This window comes from Mus caroli, unplaced genomic scaffold (assembly GCF_978045245.1).
Source record: "Mus caroli unplaced genomic scaffold, Mus_caroli_1 scaffold_11, whole genome shotgun sequence".
Classification (NCBI taxonomy): domain Eukaryota; kingdom Metazoa; phylum Chordata; class Mammalia; order Rodentia; family Muridae; genus Mus; species Mus caroli.
Genome location: NW_028227266.1, coordinates 29,558,112 through 29,573,937, shown reverse-complemented (window position 1 = coordinate 29,573,937; position 15,826 = coordinate 29,558,112).

The following is a 15,826-nucleotide window of genomic DNA, read 5'->3' as shown; positions in this document are numbered from 1 at the left end:
TGACATTGTTTTCTTATTTACTTCCAGATCAAAGGCTTTTCCGGAGGGAAGTTGTTTTTATTGCTGGTGTGTGTGTGTGTGTGTGTGTGTGTGTGTGTGTAAGAACACACAGCACACATTTCAAGGTCGGAGGGCAGTTTTTATAAATCAGTTCTCTCCTTCCATGTTAGTTTTTGAGGCAGAATCTCTTGGTATGTCTCCCATCCTGTGGACTCCAGACATACAAGCTTCCAAAAAGCTCTCCTGCTTCCACCTCCCCTCTTACCACAAGAGCACTGGGATTGTAGGTGAATACCTCCATGCCTGGCTTCTTTCATGGGTCCCAGGGATCAGAGTCAGTCATCAGGCTTACAACGTCTCACATTTATCCACTGAGCCATCTCATTGGCCCCGAGGACAAAAAAGCTTCTCTAAGCCATTAAGATCTTTATGACCTTTGTAAGTGAGAGACAGACCTAGGTAAACAGTATCCAGGGAACTACAGCAGCAACCCTCTCCAGGACCTGGCCAGGTAGACTTGACTCTGTTCCCCACAAGAAGGCGACCTGATGCTTCAGCAGAGAACAGGAGTCTAGCCTGACTCCAACCCCACACTAGGCTCTTACTTAGACTCTCTGGCTCTATTTTTTAGCCCAATAGAGAAGCTTGCTTCCAACGGCTTCAGCGTTAAGCATCATGCTCCTCTCCTTTACAACCAAGATGACTAAAACTAGAAATAGCTGGTGTTGTTGCAGGAACTCTCATAGAACTAGTAGCTCTAGAAACCCCTTAAAGAAGTTTGCAGCCTCTGGTCCTCACACAGAGTAATTTCTAGACCAGGTAAGCCTACGTGAAGAAGATGAGACGAGTTCTGAGCACTGGTCTCCAACTTCTAAAACATGCACCCTACATTATAAAATACATTAAGAACATATCCTTTATGTTCATGTATATGCTGGTTTGTATCTTGCATTGACAAAATGTATACCATTATACATTTGTAGATTCCTCCAATCATGACTGAAAATATTCAGAAAGTGTTTTAAATTGTGGGGTAAAGACAGCCATTGAGGTTAAGAGCAATTGCTGCCCTTACAGAGAACCCAGGTTGGGGTCCCGGAATTTACTTGGGGTGACTCACAACTGCCTATAATTTTAGCTTCCAAGGATCTGATGCCCTCTTCTGGCCTCCTCAGATACCTCTATACTCACAGCATATGGTTACACAAACACACACACCCATATACATAAATGAATAATTGCATCTTTCCTGAATATATACTGGGTATGAATTTTGGTGTCTTTAGCGTAGTCCTGAAACCCATGCTTATCCAGAGAAAAATAAGATTTAATATTTGTTATGAACAAAAAGATGAGATTTTTAGAAGGTGATATGAAAATGTTTAAGCTGACATTCTGTTTTCTTCCCTTATTTATATTGCTTCATCCCTGATACCTACATTCAAACGGAAACAGTGGCCATTACTGAGATGAACACATATATTTACATTCATACCTGGGCTTCCTAGTGCTTCTTAGCAAAGAATAACTACTTGGCATAGTCAACTTGAAAGGTCTCATGTCAGTTTGCAAATCTATAAAGTCCTATTAGGGGGAAATTGAGAGGCACATAACCCTGATGCACTGCTGAAAGAACACATGCTCACACCATTAGTTCACCTTTAAAAACATGTGAATGTGTGTGTGGTGTGTGTGTGTGTGTGTGTGTGTGTGTGTGTGTGTGTGTGTTCGTGCATGTGTGCCTGTGCATATGTATGTGTGCCACCTGGGTGCTGGTAACTGGAGTTGCCAGAAGAGGGTGCCTACATCCTAACCCTGAAACTGGAGTTATAGGCAGTTATGAGCTGACTGCCATGTGAGCTTCCCGACATGGATGCTGGAACACATGCCTATGTCTTCTGTGAGAGCAAACAGTTTCAACTCCTGAGCCATTTCTCAGGCACTGGTTAGCCCGCTAGACAGATTTGTTTCCTACACAAAGCTGCAATGCTTTCTCACAATCCTGTACCCAGAGTGTCATGGTGGTTCATTCCATGATCCAAAAGCTGGTCCACCCCGACAGGAGCAGAGCAATTTCTTCCATCAAGCCTTCGCTCAGGGAGGAATGACATTTAGTTCCTGCAGTGCCCAGATTGAATGGTCTCAGCTGACAAACAGGCATTTATGTCATCCTGACTATGAGTCCCCTCTACCACTCTGCACTTGTGCCACGAAGGCCATTACATATGATAAACTGTGGCAGCAAAGCAGAGAGGGTACAGCAACCCTGTGAGGGACTCTAATGGAAACCGATCCGCTCCATGTCCTCATCTCAGCTCCGGACCTGTCCACAGCACTTCAGAGCAGGTGGCTGTCTTAGTCCATTTGAGAAGTCATGGCAAACTGCTGTAGGCTCGCTGGCTTATAAACAACAGAAACTCAGTGTTCACAGTTCTAGAGGCCAGAATTCCAGTGCCAAAGCACCAGCAGATTTGACATTGATGGGGGACTCACTGTTTATTCCTGATTCACAGGAGGTCCCTTCGCACTGTCCTCTTACACAGTCCCAGGCAGCAAGCAGCTTTCTGGCATAATGTGTGTGTGTGTGTGTGTGTGTGTGTGTGTGTGTGTGTGTGTATGTGTATCCACCTCTATTCATGAGAGCTCCTCTTTATGACTTAAGTCACTTCCAAAAAGGTCCACCTCCAAATAGCCACACATTGGGGATTAAGCTTTAATATATGAATTTTACAGGGGAATGGAGGAATATTCAATCTACAGCAGAAATTTTAACTTCCTGGTGTCAAAATATTGTTGCTACCCAAAGAACATTGTATTTTCAATATCTGTTGCTTTGAAAAAATTTTAGAAGTCAAAAAGCACTAGTCATTTAAGAACAATTAAAGTGATCATAGCTTTATCTGGCCAATAATACCTGCATGCAGTTGGGGAATGAGAATAACACATGAGTTCTGTCCATGGCAAATGAATAATATGTGGTTTCATAAACAGAATATTTGCACTCAAAACCAAGTGGGAGAAAAGTATCCAGAATACCAAGGAAGAAAACAATATCCATTAATCCCAAGTAAGACACAGCCAGAGCAAGATATTATTTGTGGATATTTTAAAAACCACTGCAGATCAAAGATTATTTTTAAAAATTGCGTCTACATTTAATGTGTATTGATATTTGATTACCCCTAAATATTATTTCACTACTATATATAATAATATTTATAAATATATAAGGCATTATATACACAATATTCTCTTATTCCCTAAATAATACAGTGCAACAATTATTTCCACTGTTCTACTGCATTAAGCAATAGAAGTAATTTAGAGTGATTTAAATATATAATGCATAAATTATATAGATGCACCGTGCCATTGTATATAAGGGACTTGAACAACCAGGGTTTTGGGTATCTCTGTGACTTTCTGAAACCAATACCCTTCAAATTTCAAGGTACACATAATTGAAGTTTTTTTAGATTTACTTATCTTACTTTATTTTATGTACATGGGTGTTTTACCACGTTGAGTTCCCTGTACTTAAGGAGGTCAGAAGAGAAGGGTTAGATTCCTGTTCCTGGAGTGACTGGTTGTGAGTCACCGTGTGTGTGTATTGAGAACTGAACCCTGAGCCTGTGCAAGAAGTGCCCTCAACAGGTGAGCCACCATCTCTCCAGCCTGCTTTCTATGAGAAAGTTTGGACTCTGAGGACTTGCTGTCACACAGCACTTTCCCTTGTGTTTCTTTATTAATAAACATCATGCAAACATGTAGCTTTGAAAAACAGCTGGGAAAGCAAACTTTGGAAGAATGTACCTGGGGACATGGTCTGTGAGCATGGCATCTGCTGCCAGCCAGCATCCTGTACCTTGCTGTGGTCTGACTCTTCACAGGGGTTCCTTTATGTCATCGGGAGTGGGGGCTTGCTTTGAGAACTCAGGAGGTAGCAAAGAGGTGGAGTGTTTGCGGGAGACCAGGAGCCAGGGTGTAGACTAGAGAGGGGCAGGGGTGGAGTTCTGGTGAGCACAGAGGCTTCACTTTTATCCAAGACTTTGTGATTTCTGAAAACACGCCTGGAGCATTTATTTCATCACTAGAAGGCTACTGAAACGGATACTGCATCCCTTTAGCATAGACCCTCTAAAGGATTAGAAGAGGTCAGCTGATTTGAATACTACAAATCCCAGGTTCCCTGGGAGGATGGCCACTTCTGAGAGGAAGTGGTTCAGCCAGGCAAACCCCCAGGGCTTCAGCCAATTGAGAAAGAAAATGAAGGGAAGTTTTTGAAAGAAATTCGGGCTCATGTCTGGGGTCTGTCTCCCTCTCTCACTCCTACTTGGCCTCCTGTCTAATTGTTACAGTCTGTCTGAGCTGGCAAATTCCAAAGCACATAGTCAATTTACACATAGCTTAAAAGCTCTAGGGGAAAACGCATTTGCAGTGAGAATATTCACTTACCTACAATTGCTAGATTAACCTTCTGGGCTTTCACCCAGTTAACTCGTGTGTTTTCTTAGTCGGGAGAGAGAGAGAACTTGGGGAGATTAAATGAGTGTGAATATAATCCCAGGGACCCTGCGTTCAAATTTTGACCCTTTCACGTAGTAGGCAAATTATCAATACCTCCTGACCAGGGAGCTGAGTATCATCTCCTGCCAGTGATCCTGTGAGACATCAAAGAAACGACCTGGAAGTCCATTGCAAAATGCTGTACAGGATGTGTGTGTATAGACAGCGTCACCTGCTAGATTTCTCAGGGGACAATATTAAAACTGTAATAGCTAGGAGCCACTCTGTCCAGGCACTTAATGTAGATTTTTTTATTTGTAGTCAAGAAGTTGTTTTTTTGTTTGTTTGGTTTGGTTTGGTTGGTTTTTGGTTTTTGGTTTTTGGTTTTTGGTTTTTGGTTTTTGGTTTTTGGTTTTTGGTTTTTGGTTTTTGGTTTTTGGTTTTTGGTTTTTGGTTTTGTTTTGTTTTGTTTTTTGTTTTTTGTTTTTTGTTTTTTGTTTTTTGTTTTTTGTTTTTTGTTTTTTGTTTTTTGTTTTTTGTTTTTTGTTTTTCAAATGAGTGAAAAGTGGGAGTAGATTGAGTCTTCCAGAGGGTATTTATAGTTCTGCCATCCCCAGCCTCACTTTGCCGTGTGGGTGCTTGTCCTTCACTAGTACTGTATGGTCACCTCAAGTCAGTAGAGCATGCAAGAAGCTTTAGGGCTGCAAATAAAAGAGAATGGCTTAATGTGAAGCTGAAAAGGAACTTTGTCAGAAGTATTGGCTAGATTGTTAAATTGGCTAAGAAATAGAAGTTGGCAGCTGCAATTCCCTGCCTTGATAAGCTTGTGCCCAACACTCTCACAGACCTACATTTCCTCAGAGACTTCATGAGAGGTGGGGCATACAGCTCTCTTGTTTGCCACTGTGGTGACACTGGTTCGCAGCAACTGGTCACTTGTAAATGTGGAGTGAAGCAGAAGAAAGCGTCCACATTCAGCAAGACTGAGTTGTGAATCCAGCTGTCCTTCCCTAAGTTATGAATTCTTGTCTCTGAGGTTTACTTCCTCATGGGTAAAGCTAGGACTGTTGTAGTATCATCCAGGAATATCAAAGAAGTAACGTAAGATCAGGAAATGAAGTGCTTGCTCTCTGTTTTTTAAAAAAATACGGAACTTCAAAATTTTATATGGATGTCTTAGTCGATTGATACTTCCTTTTTACATGGCTCTGGTCTCCCTGATATAATACAGAGTTAAATTAGGAGCTGAGAAGATGGCTCAGTGGATAAAGTGCTTGCTGCTTAAATATTAGAACCCGCATCCTAACCCCAAGCTCACACTTAGGAAGCTGAGCTTGATATCTGCATGGGTAACTGTGCTGAGTCAGGCAGGTCCCTGAAGTTCTCTGGCCAATCAGGGTGCTCCAAGCTCAGTGTAGAGATCTGGCCTCAAAAAAAAAAACTATACTGAAAGAGAGGAAGAGAGGAAAACATGACAACAGGGAGAGAGAGAGAGAGAGAGAGACGCTACTTTATTGTACATAACTATTTTTAGATTTCAATCACTTGGGACAGGAGAGAGATGCTTGGTAGGTAAGAGACTTGTCAGGGTAAGAGGACCTGAGTTGAAATCTTAGTTCCATACACATCTTTAATCAACATTGTGTGGTGGGAAGTGGAGGGAGACAAGAGTTTGGATCCCTGAGACTTGCCAGTTGTGAGTCTAGTTCCAAGTTTAATAAAAGACCTTGTCTCAGTGGAGTATGATGAAGGGCAATAGAACAGAACACCTGATACCATTCTCTAGCCCCGAGGATGTGTGCACTAGCCTGCTTCTGCACACACAAGTTTGCATATACCACATTCACTCCGATGCATACACAGTCACACACACAAAGACAAAAATTATAAAGCCTTGAGATCATAACAAACTTACAAAACAGCTGGGAAAATATAAGTGAACATCTTTTCTTGGGCTGTTTGAGAGGAGACTCCTGACAAATGCTCCGTTAACTCTGGATACCTGAGTGTATATTTCTGTCAAACATCAGTCTTCTCCTAAGGAGTCCACCACAAGTCAGAGAACCAGAAAATTAACCTGCATAGGTTACTTCCATGACACTCTCTTGGGCACCAATCACTTTTCTTTCTGCATGGATTTTTTTTCCAACTCTGGGAACTTAACCAACCCTGTCATATACTGCTCTACTCTTTATTTTGAGGCAAGACTTCACTAAATTGCCCAACCTCTCCTTAAACTCTCTTTGTAGCCAAGGTAATCCTTATGAACCTCCTGCCTCAGTTTCCATAGTAATGCAGATTAACAGCTTTGTGCCACCGAGCCAACCCATTATCATGTGTTGTAGGAGAAGAAAGCACCACCCAGAATCATTTGGAATGCCCAGTCTTCCCCTGACTTTCAGAATCTTGGGAATTTAGAATGCCTTGGGCAGGCCACATTGTAGAATAACTCCCAGGGTTAGGTGCTCGGGTGTGTGTTCATGGTTAGGGCTGCCTTCCCTGTGAGCAGCAACCATAGAAGTCCTCCCAGGTTCCTCCCCTGGCAACCTATGGGGAGGTACATGCCCTCGATGTATCTCGCTATGAGGGGGTTCACTTAAATGGATGTGTTTGTGGAAGAGATGATGTTTTTCAGGTACTTCTGAAAATTTACATATTTACATTTTTCCTTTTGTAATTGGCATTTTGTGCAGTGTTCTTCATGGAATTATGGAAATATCCCCCACTATTAAATCCTAGTAAATGGATTCACACTCGCGCGCACGTGCGTGTGTGCGCGCGTGTGCGTGTGCGTGTGCATATGTGTGTGTGTGTGTGTGTAAGTATAATAAGTGTTCCTAAAGGTACATCTCTAATGAGTCCTCCTTTCCAATTCTATTGGGAGACTTGAATTTGTTCTTCTCATTAGTTTGATGATGATTTTGGCCCAATAGGAAATCATTTAAGTGGGTTTCAACTTTAGCTGACGCATGCTAACTTCCTTACTTGTTCCTTCAAAAACACATTTAGGGCTCCAGTCCCTAATTCAGGGATTCCTGCATCATTTTAGTGAGAAATGATTTTTCAAAGCCAATATCTGGGTGCTAGGTGTGCACCATTGTTAGTGGTCTTATCTCTAAGCTTTCCCAGAGGATAGCACTAAGCATTATATGCATACCTAATAATATGCATATACTGTGTGTTTATATACATTTCCATATGTTCATGTATACACATTCATAAGCTAGTATGTACTCACTCCATATTCATCTCAATCTATATTGAAAATCCTGAGTTCATTCAGATGTGTCCATTTCTAACCAGGTAGCGCAGGATTCCTCTACTTCTTCCTTTCCATATTGTAATGAAAACCATGTTTTTTTGTTAAGACATATGGAGTACACTTCCTTACCAGGCCCCTGCCGTAATCCAGTCTTTCCTCTCTGGACTGTCCGCACCCACACGTGACAGGCTCCTCCTTCCTTTGCTTAGGCCAACCCCATGGCCCTCCCCTCACACAGTGTATGCCCTCTTCAGTTGTTCAAGCATAACACCACATTGCCATCTTCCCTCTCCACAAGGACACAGTCTCCAGCCTGTGACTGTACTCTGACTCCCATACACAACACACTACCACAGCTTGCCTCGCCCTGCTGAGCACTACTGCTCACATCGGGCCAACACAGTGTCACTGCAGGCTGACACTTGTCCTGCTCAGCCACACCTACAGCTTCAGGAGGTGAAGAGATTGTCGAGGCAGGATAGATAACAGGATTTATTAACCTGTGGCTTTTATCTGACTCTGTCTACACATACACGTATGCAACCCACGCATGTGGGTACTTTCTGAGCTAGAAAATATTAGAAATGGGGAGAACAATAATTATAAATTGGCACCCTTCTAATGATCTTATGTTCCATTATGATAGTCTAAATGACTAATGTTTACACTGCTCTCTCCAGGAGGGAAAACACAGAGGAGAAGGGACCGGGAGAAGGGAGGAGGGCCGGGAAATGTGGAAAAGCAATGCTTTGGGTTATGACGTCAGACTGGAGCAAGGGATGCACGACTTTTGAGTCACTTTTGGTTGTTGAGCAATAGAACAGAGCACGGGAAAGGCCCAAGTTCTTTGTGTCTGAAAGCTTGTGTCTTCCGCTGGACAGTAAGGGAGAGAAGGGCAGGGACTGCGTCTGGCTGCGTGCCTGGCTTACAAAAAGCCTCCAGTGCATGTCTGTTGTTTATCAAATTGCACCTGCTAGACAGAAAGGGCTGAAGGCCCAGCTGAGAAGCAAAATGAAGTGTCGGGTCTGCTCATTCCCTGCTAACACCAAAGATGTGCAGAGGAACAAAACCAGGGGCGATGCAGTCAAAACATCAGACTTGATCACGGTTATAAGTTGCTAGCAGTGCTTAACAAATCCCTGCTTGGTGTTAATTCCTTTCCCCAGTATATCTTCCGGCAATGATTATTATACTGCCCAGAGCCTCTGGCTTCTAGCAATGTTTAATCAAGCATCACATATATTCTAGCGATACATCCCAGACGCCTCCGCTTCTCCTGACAGTTTCACCTTCCTCTGCGCTATGGTTTTTTTTTTCCCCCGACAGTATAAACTTATCACACAGTTCTCTGCATAATGTAAAGGTTTGTCATTTAGAAAAATAGCAAAATAGAACATACTACCATCGGGAAACCAGTCTATGTCAGGCACGGCTCTGAGAACACCGAGCTGTGGGGAGTGCAGGCTATGCATGCAGATCTATGCAGACTGGGAAGAGAGAACACGTCTTAGTTTCTGTGTGACTAAATTCATAGCATAGTAGCTTAAACCTGCACCCCAAAAAGTATTTCTACAGGCTGCTCAGTCTGCTCTTTCCAGATCTTTACAAACCAATGATTCCTATCTAGAATCCAAGGCCTCAAACTCTAATGGATCCAACTCCGTTGAACAATAGTACCTCTTTGGCCAACGCCCTCAGAGGTAAATGGATTTCCATCCCTACAATGAGCTACATTGCCAAAGACACCATGGTCCCTTAGGCCACCCTGCACTGAGCAGATAGATCTTCATCTAGGCCAAGATCTAGGTCCCTTTCCTGTGCAGAGGCCTAGTTAATTCCAAATAGGATCCACTGAACATCTGTAGCTTCCAAAACAACAACAACAAAAAACAAGAAAAAAAATACCTCCATCTTGATGGAAAAAAAAAAAACATATTTGTATACACATACACTTAGGTTAAATCTTGCTCTAGAAGCGATACCTAGTCTGCAAGAGATCGATTATCTAGATGATTGGCTGCTAATTGCAGGTGGCTTGGGTCCGGAAGACAACAGGGAGAAATTGAGCTAAAGGAACTACTTTGTCACGTATGCAAGAGGTCCCTTGGGGAAGAAGCAATTCCATGTCTAGAACTTTGTTAATCAGAACAGATAGACAAGCATCCCTTACACTTGAGGATCTGTCCATTGTCCTGGGAGAAATACTACAGGAAAATGGAGTTGCACTGGAGTTCCAGAATATACAGTGCCATCTCTGTGCAAAACTTGGTTTACTCTAAGTCACAGTCTCTCCAGAAGGTGGGTATCATCTCCCCACTAAATCCCAGCCACTCAGATCTCTGAGTAAAATGGAAAGATTGGCCTGACTATGGAATTTCCTGATCTTGGTAGATTTATGACCAAAAAGGCAGAGGATGACCCAAGTCATAACTGCCAGCTGCACAGCAAATTCAATTACCCCAAATTCCAACACACCCACCCTGCTTCCTGTATGTCACTCCTTTCTGATAATCTGTCCTGGGCCATGAAACCCCACTGTGTCATCTGCACCCATGTTTAATCTCTCCACAAATGAAGCCTTGAGAACCAATCCAGAGGCCATCTCACCAGAGGGAAAGCACCACATTCCTGATGAAGCCCAGTGACATAGGTTCAGCCCAGCCTGGCCTAACCCACACACGCTGTAAGTAAATCAGCCCGACCCCTTTCCAGCCATCTCTGAGGATTAAGAACGCAGTGTTAGGACATGAGGAATGTTTTAGAGAGGCTTGGAGGCGTGGGTTAAGGGCTAAGGCAGGGACAGCCTAGAATCCGTCTTTTCTGCTGAGCTGGGAGCCTCCACTGTGCAAACACCATGCCTCTCTGTGACTTCCACCCATCCAACCTGACCACACAGAAACAAAGTACATCTCTACACGGTTACAAGACATCACGGGAGGTGGGTTCTCTGAGTTTTAAGGGACAGGCACTTGCTCAAGCTTTGTGGAGAAGTTATTAGAAATCTTCCTTGGTATAGGCTGGGGAGAGAGTTCAGGGATAAGATGCTTGTGGTACAAGAGCGGGGAGCTGACTTTGATCCCCAGCGCACATACATACACATCAAAGACATGCATGTTGTCTCACATTCGTCATCCAAAAACTGGGGAGGAGAAGGCGGAAGATCTTTGCAGCCCAGTGGTTAGCTAGTCTAGCCTATGTGAAGACCAGATGAAAGGAGAGAAGCTATTTCAAAAATCAAGATGGACAGCTCCTAGGGAATGACATTTGAGGCTCTCCTCTGGCCTACACACACACACACACACACACACACACACACACACACACACACACACACTCACACACACACACACACACACACACACAATCCTGGCTAGACAGGAACCTTGAAATAATTCCCATGGTTCCTCGCCCAATGGGGCTGCGGATATGGCAAGCACCCTGACTGGGCACCCTGACAAAGTCAGGACAGCACCAGGCATGGAATGACCCAACGTGGCACCTCTCTCGAGCATTCTGGCTTCTGAAAGGTATTTGGTCTCCATGCTTCATCCTAAAATAGAAAATTGAGTCTTTGGAAAGGCTACAAATGCCTGATTTTACAAAACAACTACACATCCCCACCAGGTCTAGAGTACGATGTGCCATTTGGAGACTGAAGGAGAGTAATGTGCTATTGATTTTCATTTAATCCTTTAGAAACCCAGAAGGTAGTGTTTTTCATAGCTGAAGGCTCCAAAGCTCTGAGAGAACATGAGTGGGTGGACTTGGCCCCTGGCCTGTGGTTGTGCCCTCTGGGATATTTGAATGGCAGCCCTTTCTGTCCCCTGTCTGGCCTCCTCTACCTGTGGGTACCTCAAAGGGGAGCCGGTCTCATCCAAAGCACTTCACCGTTTTTCACAGGGGGTCACACACTAGGACTTTACCCAGCAAATCTTTTATTGTCTGTCACTTCCCAAGCTCTACGGAGCCTGGGTGTTGTCTGTTCTCTTCCCAGCTGAGCCCCCAGATGTGGCCCACTGTAATTTTGGACATGTAAGCCTTGCCTTGTTAATATTATTCTTGCTTTGAGACAGGCCTTGTTCGTCTTGAACTCTAGCTTGAGAGTTCTGTCAGTCTCAACCTTTAAGTTAATAGTTCTGTAATGGGCAAAGCGCCTTAGTTGCTAGCAGGGCTCCAGAACAGCTCGGTTTTTCCTAGGAGTGTGCATAGATGCCAGTTTGGTGAACAGAGGCAGAGGTGGCTGTTTCAGAGTTTCTAGAAGCTACCTTTGTAGTAACTTTTGGTCTGCCAAAATAAAGGCTTCCAGTTGGTTTTATTTTAAAAGGTTCCTGGAAGGCCCCAGCCCCTCATCAAGCAGCTCCCCCTTGAGGTCCGAGCTGCCCCACCCGGCAAGCTAGAGCCCAGCTCCCTCCTGACCACCCAGGCCCAGTCTCCCTGCCCCTCCTGCCGCCCCTCCCCAAGTCCCTGCCCCAGCCCTCCGTGAATCCAGCCCATTTAAAAAGCCCCTTTGAAAAGGACTCTGTTTGGGTGAGTTCTTGGGCTCTCCTAGAGAGCAGCAGATTATCTGAAAATAGGTGTTATTGATTACAACCAGGTGGTCTTTGTGGAAAGGGGGCCACTGGAACCAAAATAAATATTTGCCAGCACAAAGAACAAGCTGGCCCCTGTTGCGGGCGGGGGCGGGGCCGTGGCCCGCAGCATTGCCCTGTTGGCCCGCGGGTCGGCAGCCGGGATTGTGTTTCTTCAATTAGGAGCGAGGCACGGGGGCGGGAGCACAAAGGCCCCCCCCCCCCGGCCTCCCACGCCCGGTCTCGTCTCGAAGCCCTCACCATTGTATTTGTTTTGGCTTTCTGGGGCACTCCTTAGTATTTATTTCTTTTCCCTCTGTTTTATTTTTATTTTCAAATTGCCGGCCAGGCTGGATGCCTTCCATTCACCCCGCTGCCTTGGACCGCGGCGCGCAGACTGCCGGAGCCTGCTCCCTGGACCCTGTGGCTCGCTCGCCTCTTGCACCCTGGGTCCAGGCGCTACCCCTGGAGGGGGATTCCCGGGGCGACAGCGCAGGGGCAGCTGGGGGCGCAGCCCCGGGCTGGGGAGGGCGTAGGGCAAGGTAGAAGGACAGTGAGTGAGAGGAGGTCTGGGTGTGGGCTGGGACGGCTGGGGCTACAGGAGTTCCGCGCGAGCTGGCAGTGATGATAGAGTTTTCTCGAAAGGATGTTAATTCCGGGTGAGATCTGGAGGTCATTTCGGGAGACAGCTAAAACCTCCCTGAGGTCCTATTTGCATTTCGCCTGCCTTCTGCCTAGGATAGAGCAGAAATCTCTGACTGAGGGAGCTCCTGGGTGTCTGTGTTCCCCAAGCTCTGAGAACTCCCCATAATACCTGGTCAGGCCGCGGACAAACAGGAGTGTGTGTGTGTGTGTGTGTGTGTGTGTGTGTGTGTGTGTGTGTGCGCGCGCGCGCGCGCGCCTTGGTTGGCCAGAGGAGGACTGGTCCTCTGTTACTTTAAAAGGTTGAGTACAAGTACGGGGGTAAGGAGGTGGGGGGATGCATACTAAATGAGGAAAGGTTTGGGGAACCCTTACTTGGCAACCAGAAGGGGTTGTCTGGTGCCAAGGGTGGAAAGGTGAAGAACTAGGAAGGATATGTGAGAGCCAGAGAGAAGAGAGGAGAGAGGCAAGGCAACTCTAAAAAAGAGATGGTTTGGATCACAGGTGTCCGATGGTCAGCAGTAGGAGCAGAGGTTTTGGAGTTGGGAGAAGCAGAGAGGGCTCCCACGTTTCTGTGGCTTTGTGCTAGAGATCTGGTGCCCCCTCTGTCTTCTACAAGTTACAAACCCCTTCTCCCCAACACATCATTCAGGAATGCCATTGCTTGGCGAAGATATTCCTGGCCTTGGCATCTGCCATTGAGCCAGTGGCCTTTTTGCTAGCGGTAAAGGAGTTGTAAAGGAGAATTCCAGAGTCGACTTAAAGCCCTTTGTGCTTCTGTATTTTCCTGGCAGCCATTCCCTCTCCTCCCATACCATAATGTCTAACATAGCTCTTCAAGCAACAGGCTCCAGGCCAGCCTTGTAGAGGCAGGATGATATTCCAACACCTAGAAAGACACCTAGGACATGGAAGGACACTCGCAGGTTCACCACCATGCTACACTCCTACACAGTGTCTTGGGGATGAACAGCTGATCAAAGGCCCTAGCATCCCAGGGTGAGGATGCCTCAGGACTTGAGGAAGCCTAAGGTGTTCTGTCAAAGTAGAAATATTAGCAGATTTAGCCATGAGCAGAGTTTATAAGGATGGGATGGATCAGTAGATCTTTGTAACCTCGCTTCTGCCATCAACCTCAGAAGATCCTGGATAACAACCATGTGTAGATACTTTCAACCTGGACATGAATTTAAAGACTTTTAGTCCATTGACTCTATCGTTCAGTAAACTAACTGGTAGCTCATATTCTGATCTTTATAGTCTTCTAGGACTTCTGAAGATTCTGATTCCAGAAGTCTGCAGAGGGGCCCAAGCATGGTGTGTTCGCAATAAGCTCTCAGGGTGGTCACGGGCAGGTCAAGGCCTGACACAAACTACCACCCGAATGGTGTCCTGCTAAAGTTTAACAGCAGGGCATTGAAGGGAGCAAAGGAAAAGGGTGACTTTTGTCATTTTGCTGACCCTGGAAGTCAGCAAAAGGGTTGTCATTTGCTGACTTCCAGGGTGTGTGTCACCACTGAGGACATCAGGGACAGATGTGACACTTCTGAATGCAGATCTGTGAAAAGATGCCCCCATTCAGCTCTTGTGCTCCCAGAACTCTTCTCAGAGACCCACGGAGAGGAAGTGGCACAGCCCCCTTCTGAACTGCTTCCTCAGCCTGAGGGCCACAGACCTGCGTGGGATAGGCTCCTGGAACTTCCAGTCACTCCTTCCCAACATTCAGTTCTTGGGAGCAGCTTTCCTGAACTGGGTCCATCTCTATCCCATCGCCCCTTTTAGCTTTTCCTGATGCTTATACCACTATTGGAATGCCTCTTAATAATAAAGACAACAGAGAAGCATGGGGTTGGTAGCCTTCTGTGTTCATCCTCTATGAAGTGAGTCTCAAAAGGTGGGGCTCATGACTGCCTTCTTTGTAGCTGTCTCTCTCTAGACTTAGTTATTCTCAGAATCACAGTCTTCCAAAACACACTGCATGAATGAATAGATGAATGAATGAATGAATGAGTAAACAAATGAGTGAGTTTGTGGCTACTTTGGAGTCTTCATACAAATACACACACACACACACACATATATGTATATGTATATACATGTATATACATATATATGACAGTTAATCCCAAAATATTCCAAATCTCAATATAAAATGTAAGTAAAAATGTTTATATTTTTCCAATTTGTATTTCTTTCACTTGACATTTTGAAGATATAAAAAGCATTCCTTTCCCTATTTGCTTATATTCTTAATGAAGGTCTCACTTCTTAATGTCTAGGTTGATCTTGAACTCCCTGCACTCCTGGAATCAAGGGATGTCCCTTTTTCAGCCTTTTGAGTAACTGGGACCACAGCTTTGTGTTCTCCATGTGATAAACTTGGCTTGCACTATGCTATAGTCTCACATTCCAGACTTTGCACACATCTCTGTTTCTGGACCACTGCACTCTCTTGATCCTTGCCTGTGTCTCCCCAGTTTGTCCACTGCTGACTGACCTCCTGCCCATGTCCCAGGCTTCCTCTTAGCATCTTCCCAGGATGCTCTTTCCCCTTAGGGCCATAATCTTTGAGGTGATTCCACCTCTGAGAAGCATGCTTTCTGCCAGCTGTCCTGGTCTGTGAACTCTCACTGCAATTCTTTCCTGGGTCCCTAGAACTTTGTTCATTGTCTAAATGTGCATTACAGATGGGCCAGGTTAGTGTACACCGCCTGCATTCCTTGCATCCAGGCTACAGTACAGTTGGGTCTTCATCACTACAGGTACTTCTGGAAGAAACATCTATCTTTATGAACTAAGCTGTTATGTGTCTGGCACATAACCCCACACCATAGACTCTTACTGTATA